Source organism: Schistocerca piceifrons, chromosome 2, assembly GCF_021461385.2.
Source record: "Schistocerca piceifrons isolate TAMUIC-IGC-003096 chromosome 2, iqSchPice1.1, whole genome shotgun sequence".
Classification (NCBI taxonomy): Eukaryota; Metazoa; Arthropoda; class Insecta; order Orthoptera; family Acrididae; genus Schistocerca; species Schistocerca piceifrons.
Window position 1 is genome coordinate 924676182 of NC_060139.1, and position 12288 is coordinate 924688469.

Sequence of the window (12288 nt, forward strand, 5' to 3'; positions counted from 1 at the left end):
ATACTTGTGAAGAGTGAAGAGCATCAACATTCATTACGCAGGTTAAAATCTACTCAGCCACGTGATTAAACGAAGCTGTGCAATCGGCCGTAGTTTTATATACTGGCAGCTAGTGCCGACAAATGAAGTGAAAAGTAATATGTACGAATCCTAAACGAGAAGTTGTGGGTCTCTTCCTTCACTTTATTATTTTCTCTAAAACTGTCACCATGCAATGAGTAATGCGAACATCTTGAACGTAAAACAGACCGCATTATTGGCATGCTTCAGAAACCATCTTTTCAAGTATAGAAAACGGATCACACTGGACTTCTGGCATAAAGGCTGTGTGAGTCAGTGCTCTCGCGTATAAGTGTTGCATATCGCAGACTCTTTCAACATCGTTTCATTTTGCTGTCAGATGAGAACATACAAAAAGTAAAACCATGGCACAGATAGAAGAAGTAAGTGTCACCGACAGGACCATAAAGTTTAACAGACAGTTCTCATATGACAGAAAAATGTAACTATTGTGTAGTTAGCTGGTGGGGTGAGGCATTACTCCTTTAATCTTGTACACAGTTAATTGATAGTCATAGAACAGTTCATTAACTATTATGAGATTAGAGGGTTTACAGCATATGTGTCTCATCCTGCCAGCAAACTGTATAGTAGTTGGATTACAACCTAGAGCTCTATTTGACTTCCAGTCTACACGAAAGACATTAACAAGTTTGGGCAATTCTGTATTATACTCCTCCTTTCTTCATTACAAATGATTTTGATTTTTATATGTACCTTTAGCTGCTAAGACAATACCATGTATTAGAAACACCACAGTAACAGTTTCAGGGACACAGATCATGGCAAATAGTTGTACACTCCACACATGCGATGCTTCAGTTTAATGGAGAGGAGCTTGTTAGCATATAGTTAGAATGACATATGAAGTGTCTTCTTGATACAGAGAGCAATGACTCGAATATTGTGAGTGAAACGTTGGAAATGACAGATTCTGTTTGAAATTTGCAGAGATTTATAATGCCACATATTTAATCAAGTTTGGAGTTATCCCTGTCAAAAGAAAGAAGGTAAGTCAAGTAACATCAAGTTACTCGTTAATAATCAATGTTCAGGTTATATGTGAAGCGTAAATCAGAAACATCAGTTTGGAACTTGATCTTGGAGGTAAATTATACGAATCTTACCTTCGAACTGACGATCCAACGAGGAATCACTGCTAAATTGCTTTTTCTGTTGTTTTTACGAGATTTTAATGCACATCAAGAACAGTACAGTTTATTCAATGCCATTTATAATTTACTGTAATGATGTTCCTATTAGCGAAGTACAATTAAACTGTTGTGTCACTATAAGTTTTCTTCGGATAAAGTACGATTGTTACTTTTATTTCTCGCTTGTCAGGTCATCCAAGTGCAAGGCTGAGGCATCACAGAAAAACACTGACTTGTTTTGGGTTATCTGATGATTCCTATAAAGCTTTGGTAAGTGTTGTGTTGACGTAACCAATGTAGCGTTAGTTTTTTAGTGAATATGTTAATTTCTACTGAAGATTAAAAATCTCTAATCTCTGATCAGAGCGTTTCTTTGCACTGAAATTTCTTCATGCACCTTTAAGGAAGTATTACACCTCCAAATCTGATTCTTTCGCTTTTTCAGTATTCCTCACCACTATAACGGAACTCCATAGATGTAATTAATCGTATTTAATTTCAAGAGTTTGCAGTAAAATAAACGCCCATAATCAGTGGATACTTTACGTTTTTCTGCTTTCTATATTATACATTGACTTTTTGTAGAAATAACTAACATGTTGAAACGAAGATTAAATCTGGATTTACACTTACAGCTTTCTCCGGTCTTGGGTAATGCACTGTTCTAATGTCAGCCCCAACGTGCTATGTTGATTTTAGTGAAGTCGCTGTGTGATTCGCTTTAATACAAATTTTAATAATTCAGTTTATACCACCATCAGCGATTATATTAAATTAAAATTTGTTTTCATTTCGTTTTGAAGTTACAGTATCTTGTATACAGAAACATAATCACCTTGTTACGTTATTCCATTTGGTCTATCCAGGAAAAGCTTTATCCACTTAACTACATTCAGTGACTGTTACATATAGAGCTTGCTTTTTTTAATTGCGGATTCTGGAAAACACACTATATTATTATCTCTATTTACCCGGACATATTTCGGTACCTGTGAGTAATCTTACCTATGTCGCCATTTATTACCTCAAAAATATTACACAAAGTTCGTGGTTGTGTTTCTATTTTAGACCCAAAACTACAGCGCAAGCGAGTTTTGACTTTGGCTTTCATCGCTCATTGTCCATAAGATTATCGGTGATTGTGAAATTCAATTTGTACAGAAAAACATGAATTTATTCTGTTTATGGTTTGACAGCACATAATCCGCAAGGTTGTTGGGAGAGTTTGCTTATAGAGTTATAAATCGCGATTTTTTTTCTTAGAGCAATAATGGTGCATATACCGTAATGGGTTTTCCGGCCTGCTTCATATCACTGGTGGGTTCCATTTTTGTTAATTTTTTACTGTCATACTTAGTGTTTTTTCACACATTTACATGTCTCCCTAATCTGCCACACGTTTTCTTATAGAAAACAGTATTTAGAACTAGCTTAAGAAGCCCTACTCAGCGAGAGACGCTGTGTTGTTGTTGCCATTCAGATGTTTATCGCTTCTTTATGTCCAGGGAGGCACAAATTTAGAATATTTCTATGAGATTCTGTTGTGCATCTCATGTGGGATGAACTTAAAAATGGTTCAAATGGCTCTGAGTACTATGGGACATCTGAGGCCATCAGTCCCCTGGACTTATAACTACTTAAACCTAACTAACCTAAGGATATCACACACATCCATGCCCGAAGCAGGATTCGAACCTGTGACCGTAGCAGCAACGCGGTTTCGGTCTGAAGTGCCTAGAACCGCTCGGTCACAACGGCCGGCGGATGAACTTATTTCAGTGGTGATTGTACGAGCGTGTGTGTGTGTGTGTGTGTGTGTGTGTGTGTGTGTGTGTGTGTGTGTGTGTGTGCAGGAGTGTCGAAGAGAAAAGGATCGGAAGGGTGTTGAGAAATATGGGGTCTTTGATAATCGAAGTTGTTTAATGTACTATATTTCATTTTAGGAAGTGACTTTGTATAACTGGTTAATCATTGCACAAAGTGTGTTTCATTGTGTTCTATTTCGGATTAGTCCAAGACTTTCTTATCCTGTATCACTCATTTCTGTATGCGGTAGTTCCACTCTACTGTATCTCAACTCTACTGTAATAGAGACCATTTCCGTCTTGTAGAATCTTGAGACGAGTTTCAAATAATCTGCTTGACGGGTTTCCTCAGTGATGCCATCTTTAATAGACAAGTTTGTACTATCGCTTTTTAAGGGGCTGAGTTGTTCAGAATAGCTAGGTTTAAAACTATTTGGGCAATATTGACAGATTTGCATGAACTTTAAGATTCCCACACTTTAAACTTGCCTGTGGAGTTTTTCTTAGTTTTGAGATTTCTATGTACTGTGTTGTATGTGTGGAACGATATTTGTAGTTCCTGTTTCTGCCGTAACCCCCCCCCCCCCCCCATACTTTTTGTTTCTGTATTTTAGTATGTGCCAACAATGTATTCGTAATGTGTACCTCTTTCCTGTGTACATATTGGACAGGTGTTCTTGCCTTTTTATTACAGCTGGTGATATATCTTTGGTTTATTGTTTCTTAATGCTTACTGGCTTAGCTGCTACTAAAGAAAACGCTAATCTAGAAGACGTAATAATGACAGAACTAAGGAGGTGAATCGTGTTTCTTATTTACAGAAGAAAGTCGCAGTTCACATAAGCGATTGCTGTAGGAATGTAATAGCGGTGTCTTAGTTTCGCAACAAAATATTTACTTACTCTGTCTCCTTGAATGTCCGTGACACTATTGGCATCAATGTAGAAACACCCATTCAAAGGTAATCTCTTGGGGTTTAATTTCACATAATACGGCACATACGAGTTGTAGTAGTTGTTACATTGTCACGTTCCATTCATTGCGGAGCTACACTGTCTTTTATGTTACTTGTATTAATGCGAAAATTCTAAGACGGCTGCTACTGTCAATACCATAGCTTTGTTTGATAATTGTTTTCAAGGCATTCATTACTACGTACAGTTCAGGATTCCAACCAGAAACATATTTTCCTTGAAGACTAGAATTTAAAATATTTCTGACAGTTTAAACAAATGGTGAGTAGAGAAGAATAGTTATTGAAACAAATTGCGATTTAAGTAAAGTTCATTGATTTTAGCAGTTCTCGTAATTGTTGTATCATAACGTGGGTGATTACAATGGTTACATAACATGAATTTTATTCTTGATTTACAACACTGAAGTTTAACTGTCTGGGTTGTTTATGCTATTGTTGTAGGTTGAAGATTTGACAGGATGAGCAGATGCGACAGGCCGAGGCTTCAGTAGAGGTTGCGTTGTCGGATGAGATAGGTCCCAAGGTGAACGATAAGATAAGGGGAATTGACCACCGAACATTAGGCTGAATAATTAACACAAAGATTCTAGTCTCTCATATTGTCTCTTTCGGGAAAGCAAAGTTGGAACACATGAAACAGTTTTATTATTGGGTTACTGCTACGTAGAGGATAACTTTCACAGGTTATTTTAAAATAATGTTTAATTAGAATGTAAATAATAAGTTTTTCCGTATATGATACACTATAATAACATGAATTCCTGGTACATGGAATTGGTGCCTTCATGTATCCATAGAGACAATTCGGATGAGAGCTTAACACAGCGGTGGTTAGACGCAGCCCAGGTTGCATCTACTGCATATCCTAACAGTACGTCCTTCAGTATGGGCATTTATGAACCATGCGATTACACGTCGCATTCCAGTCATAATCAACAGTTACAACAAGTACTAAACACTAATTCAATAAGGATAAGCGCTATTCTCATTTCAGAAAGTATTTCTGCAGATCGTGACGGGGATGTAGCTCCTTAATCTCATTGGTTCTAAGTTTCACCAGAAGATGGCTCACTTCATGTGGAATTCTCCTTAATTTGTAGGGACCTGTGTATAAAAGTTGCCAATTGCTGTTGTTCTCTCTAAGAAGAGAGTTGAGTTTTCAGCAAAATAAATTCTCCACCCAGATATTTGTGAGTTCGTCGTAATTTTTTATCGTAATATTTCATCCTCAGACATGCTTGGTCGGTAAGAAAAACTATAATTCTCCATACCTAATAGACAACCTATGCTCTCTTGTCGTTCTGGGAGATGGTGTGTATGCTATGGCAAAAGATTTGGGGAGAGGAACAGACTTCCATGTTATAGTCGTACATTTTAACTGCACCACATTTACTTACAAATATAAGAACATAGTTTTACTACAAAACTCTCAGTTATTCTTGTTACAGTTGTGGAGGCAGTGGTCTTACCTTTCACTAAACCGTCTTTATCTTCATCTAGATCGGCGTATAGATGTGTCTCTGGGACACTGTGTCTTTGTCTTAAGTAGACTGTTTCTCAAAGCCTTGTAATATTCACCATGTGCTATCTTGGTTTTTACCAGATCAACTATGATTTCTTGGCCATCAATGTTCAAAGCTCATCATGCCTTACAGAATTCGTAATTGCATCTTTCTCACGCAAGAAATCTATGCCAAAATATAATCGACTAGCATTTTATTCATGAATAGGGGCGAGGATTTCATTATTCCATTTGCTAATTTCATGTCCATATGTGCCTGCATCATGATACTTTGTCGTTTCTCACCAGTAGGCTCAGTAATCCTGCGGTTTTGCGATGGCAGTGTTGATGCTTTACTAATCTCACGTATTTCATTCAATAAATAGCACCTGTCTCGAATATTAATGTGTTCGGTATTTCACCCACTACTGTCGCCTGTGCAACGCTTTTGTTAATTCCCTCGGATGTCTACATCGTCTTTATAACGTAACAAGTTTAATTCATTGTGTTGGTTTCCCCCACCACACCCTTCGGTTTAATCTTCATGGTCACACTTAACGTCGTGAGGTACTTTGTCAGTTCGCTTTAAAAGATGCCATATCGAATAGATTTCTCAGTAAATTTCAGCTATGTGCATGTTCGTTTGTGTTTGTCACTACGACATTCTTTATTTCTGTCAAATCTTATCTTATTAACATCCGGAGGACCACAGTCCGCGTGTCACGTGTAACACAGCGGTGGCATCTTCATCAGTTGCGTCACTGGACTGATGTTTTCATCTTGTGATATGCCATGACAACAAAACTCTAAATGCTACGGGACGTTGTGCATCACAGTTGTTATTACAATTCTTGCTGTTGCTGTTAATTTTTGTAAGTTCGAAGAGTAGAAACTGTTCTTCGCCTGACGAGTGTGAACGAATTAAAATTAAATGTAACTGTGTGCCAGCCCCTCCCCTAAAACTCACATGTGTGTACCAGACCTGCGGTTTCCATCCTGCTACTGAATGTTACTGCGTCGCCTTACCAAAAGGTAATGATAATATATTTTTCAAGTGAAGTGAGACATAGAAAAATTATGTAAAGAAGGTTGTACTACTATGAAGTGTGGGAAGACAGTGTTCTTTGTGAACAATTACGAAAATATTAGTTTGAAAAACAAAGACAATAGTAATGTATTTGAAAAATAAACAGAATCATAGTAGTGATGAGTGTTCATCTGTAGTCTTCAACCGATCTACATCCATAAAAGTTCTCTCTGTCTCTCTGTCTCTCTCTTTCTCTCTCTCGCACTCTCCCCGGTTGTGTTCCGAAACGTTATTTGTATACGGCTTATTTAGGTCTGAAATATAATGTAATATAATCTACCGAGCTGATGTCAAATACACTCCTGGAAATGGAAAAAAGAACACATTGACACCGGTGTGTCAGACCCACCATACTTGCTCCGGACACTGCGAGAGGGCTCTACAAGCAATGATCACACGCACGGCACAGCGGACACACCAGGAACCGCGGTGTTGGCCGTCGAATGGCGATAGCTGCGCAGCATTTGTGCACCGCCGCCGTCAGTGTCAGCCAGTTTGCCGTGGCATACGGAGCTCCATCGCAGTCTTTAACACTGGTAGCATGCCGCGACAGCGTGGACGTGAACCGTATGTGCAGTTGACGGACTTTGAGCGAGGGCGTATAGTGGGCATGCGGGAGGCCGGGTGGACGTACCGCCGAATTGCTCAACACTTGGGGCGTGAGGTCTCCACAGTACATCGATGTTGTCGCCAGTGGTCGGCGGAAGGTGCACGTGCCCGTCGACCTGGGACCGGACCGCAGCGACGCACGGATGCACGCCAAGACCGTAGGATCCTACGCAGTGCCGTAGGGGACCGCACCGCCACTTCCCAACAAATTAGGGACACTGTTGCTCCTGGGGTATCGGCGAGGACCATTCGCAACCGTCTCCATGAAGCTGGGCTACGGTCCCGCACACCGTTAGGCCGTCTTCCGCTCACGCCCCAACATCGTGCAGCCCGCCTCCAGTGGTGTCGCGACAGGCGTGAATGGAGGGACGAATGGAGACGTGTCGTCTTCAGCGATGAGAGTCGCTTCTGCCTTGGTGCCAATGATGGTCGTATGCGTGTTTGGCGCCGTGCAGATGAGCGCCACAATCAGGACTGCATACGACCGAGGCACACAGGGCCAACACCCGGCATCATGGTGTGGGGAGCGATCTCCTACACTGGCCGTACACCACTGGTGATCGTCGAGGGGACACTGAATAGTGCACGGTACATCCAAACCGTCATCGAACCCATCGTTCTACCATTCCTAGACCGGCAAGGGAACTTGCTTTTCCAACAGGACAATGCACGTCCGCATGTATCCCGTGCCACCCAACGTGCTCTAGAAGGTGTAAGTCAACTACCCTGGCCAGCAAGATCTCCGGATCTGTCCCCCATTGATCATGTTTGGGACTGGATGAAGCGTCGTCTCACGCGGTCTGCACGTCCAGCACGAACGCTGGTCCAACTGAGGCGCCAGGTGGAAATGGCATGGCAAGCCGTTCCACAGGACTACATCCAGCATCGCTACGATCGTCTCCATGGGAGAATAGCAGCCTGCATTGCTGCGAAAGGTGGATATACACTGTACTAGTGCCGACATTGTGCATGCTCTGTTGCCTGTGTCTATGTGCCTGTGGTTCTGTCAGTGTGATCATGTGATGTATCTGACCCCAGGAATGTGTCAATAAAGTTTCCCCTTCCTGGGACAATGAATTCACGGTGTTCTTATTTCAATTTCCAGGAGTGTAGATAATAAGTTAAAGTTTGAGTAATTTTTATAGGTAGAAGTGTTAAACCTAAGTCAACTATCCCCAGTTTTCAGAATTACAGCATTGTGCAGCGAAAACAGCGTCGCCGGAGCGCTGCAGCCCGCCGCCATGACGCGGTATATTTAAAATTTATATTACTGTACTACACGCGCGTTACCTCAGAGCAGATTATTAAATAATTTTTCTTCTAGAATGGAGGAGACCTGGACCAGGGAGGTTAATGAGGAATTTGCCAGTCTTTTTAATATGCTGTGTGGAATTATTCACTGGCTTGTACTACGTATAAAGGAGGACGACTTTCATCACAAAGAGAGAACATCATATTTAACATAGCACATTGAAAAGGAAAGTGCCCACTAAAAGTATATTTATTTTCACGAATAATTATCAAGATGCCTGTGGCTGTGTTTTAACGTGTTCGTAAGATATCGATTATATGTAGCTTACAATTAGCAAAGCCTTGCTGTATTGTTTTTACGGTTTTATCAACTGTAGTAATATTACGCCCCATGCAGACAATTTCACTGAAATAATAATATCAGTCTTTAACCAACATAATAGTAACAAGCTAAAGTATTATCAAATTTTCAAAGAATGCATGAAACATAATTTTAACACACTATGGGCACATTGAAAGGTTTTTTTCAGGTAGTATGTTACCTACATTTTCACTGCGAGCAGGAACGGTAGATGACACTGTGTCTGATGTTACTTGTTTTTCGACAGATAGCTCTGGCTGCGCATTGCTTGTTTGCATTGTACTGTACACAGAGAAGAATTTCTGTGCGTTACATTTATTAAAACTGTTTCAGAATGGCATAACTGCTCGGACAGCACTGCCACTGATGTCACTGGTGCAGCGACAGTAGATGATTGTTGGTAGTGAGCAACACTTAACTGCTATTGCGAATTGTTAGAAGTACTTGATTAATTTGTAAAAACTCAGCCTTGTACGATATCTTGTCTTGTACTCTATCATATGTACGTATCAGAGCAGAAATGTTTTATAGAAATTGAAATGTGTTTGATTCTCATTAATTTTAGCCAGGAAATCAATGCCAAAACATTTGTGTGACTAAAAGAGGAATATATCTCTACTGATTGATGCTTTGACTCTATTGAAGTGGTTTCATTAATGGGCTCGTTTTATTCAAGTTTTACCTTTAGAAGTGAAAATATTTACGTCAAATTTACAGACTCTTATTCCTTGAAGCAACTATAGGCTCCGGGGAAGGTTAAACTTTTGCGTAATATTCATTTCATAACACTTTCTGCATACACGACGTCATTTTGACGTCACGCCCAATAGCGACAACCAAAGGATTTCTTAGTTCCTTAAATTTGGGACATGCACCCGCGCAAATATAATTTCTTCCACTGATGATGTTCCGGGCGCGTATCGTCCGGCCAACTTCAGAGTAAGGCGGCAGTCTTACTCTGAAGATGGCTGGACGACACGCGGCCGAAATATGATCAGTGGAAGAAATTTTATTTGCGCGGATACATGACCGAAATTTAAGGAAATACTCATTACTCCACGAAAGGAATTCTCATCTACTTTCGTTAGTGTTCGATGTAGGCCTCTCACAAGACCTGATGCACACATCTCGGAGATTTATAAAAACACGTCGTTCTTGGTACGACTGATTTTACTTATCCTTGTAATTAAATGGTTCAAAAATGGTTCAATTGGCTCTGAGCACTATGGGATTTAACTGCTAAGGTCATCAGTCCCCTAGAACTTAGAACTACTTAAACCTAACTAACCTAAGGACGTCACACACATCCATGCCCGAGGCAGGATTCGAACCTGCGACCGTAGCGATCTCGCGGTTCCAGACTGTAGCGCCTAGAACAGCTCGGCCACTCCGGTCGGCTATAATTAAATGTCGTTCATGGAGGCAAAGGACATAATTTTACATACCACTACATCAATTTTTTTCATCTTAACGTTGTTAATCTACAGTGTTCGATGACATTTACATCTCTGTGTGATTAGAGAACAAGGGCGAAGTAAATACGAGTGTCTGGCTATATCCGAGTTTGTGGCGCTAATAGGACAGCTTAAATTGCTGCAAGTGAAACGAGGAGCAATAACATTGATATTCTCCCTTGTCACAAAGTCGATAGTAGTTCTTGCGATTGTCGATACCGCGCATGACGTCAAAATGACGCCATGATAGAAAAAAAAACCTTACGAAATAAGTGCTGGTCACAGTTTTTAACAGTCAATATAATTTTGCTCCCTCCCCACATTGAGCACGAAGTCAGGTAATTGGAAAGAATATCCAAGGGTAATTACCTGAGATACATAGCACATTATTAGGGGATTATGTTTCTAGGACTCTCCTCGTAGCGTCCACTTGAATCGATGATTGTGACAAACTTAATCCAATTTCGTATGGGCTGTTAGAGAACTAAGAATAAGACCTAATCACTCAAGACGAATTAAAACCCATTCATAGGAGGAACGCCACTAGAGTTACTGCATTTCGTTTGGTTTGTTGCCCATGTTAGCTTAGTATCTGTATTGCGCTGAAAATGATGCACAACTATGAAAACGTCGACAGTATGCGCTGTATTTCTTTTTTAGGAAACCGATTGTTCCATTGGCTCATGGTGCTAGTTGTTGACAATAACAACGCCCTCTGTACTCTCCGGCCTCAAGTTTGCTTTCAGAATATCTATATTTGCTCTCGGAATTGTTTTTGTGCAGAATTAGTTATACGTTCACGGTGATACACAGCACTATGAATAGGTTTACTGATGAAGAATTGACGGTGTGCACATCGTGGAAGAGCAAAGTCTATGTTGTTGATGATGTTTGGTTTGCGGAGCGCTGAACTGCGCGCCCATCAGCTCACATACGAAGTCCCAATTTTTTCAAAGTCCAATTTTTTTCACAGTCCAACCTATCCACTGTCACAGATGATGATGATGATGAAATGATGAGGGCAACACAAAAACCCAGTCCCCAGGCAGGGAAGATCCCCAACCCAGCCAGGAGTCGAACTCGGGACCCCATGATCCAGGGCTAGCAACGCTAGCCCCTAGTTCACGAGCTGCGGATGATTCTATGTTGAGCTGAGCCAGCAGTGGCAAAAAACCAAGTCAATGTAGTCCTTTTGCATTTGTAAGTAGGCTTCTACGAGAAACTGGATGTGTTCTACGTTTTGGTGATTGCATGTTACAGTCTCATTCTTTATTTCGACGGTACTTGCCCAGAAACGAAGGCAAATAGGGTAAAAAATTGAGCAAATCATAATTACGTTATTGCTCTGTATTGAGAGCCCAGAGAGCACCGGTCTCATACAAAAATAGTGAGATAGTGAGAAGGTTTCCCAAACAAGCTCTGAGAGCTTGTCTGTAGACTCGGGGGTATATGCAAGAACATTCAGGTTTTGAATGTGAAATGTTATTCTTCTAAGTTTTGAATGTTAAATATTATTATAATTTGCTTTGGAACGGGCATTTACTGTCTATTGTGGTGAGGTAAGGTGGTAGGGATTGATTCCTTCCTTGCTGTTTGATTCGAAAATTTAGTTTAGTTACTGGGCAACAATCATGAATCCAACCCCAGCTGATGGAATCACAATTTAGTTAAGTGGATTGGTAGTCAAACGAGTCGGCAGTGTAAGAATGAATTGTGCAGTAACATCCAGAAAATATTCGTAACATGTGACTAAGGTAGGTGACGAAGTATTGAGCTAGCTGGATTGGGAAGGACCGAGGATCAGATCCCCATCTGACCATCTGGATTCAGATTGCACATTTTTTTGGATGGTACCGTTGAGAAGGATACTCCCCATCCCTTTCCCTATCCTCATTCCAGTGTGAGCTCAGACCCGTCTCTAATGTCCTCTTCGGCTATGGAACGCTAAATCCTAAACGTCCTCGTGCATCATGTGGAGCATCTAGGTTCTGCAGTAGCCTTAACCCATTTGTCGCTGTTGAGAATTATCG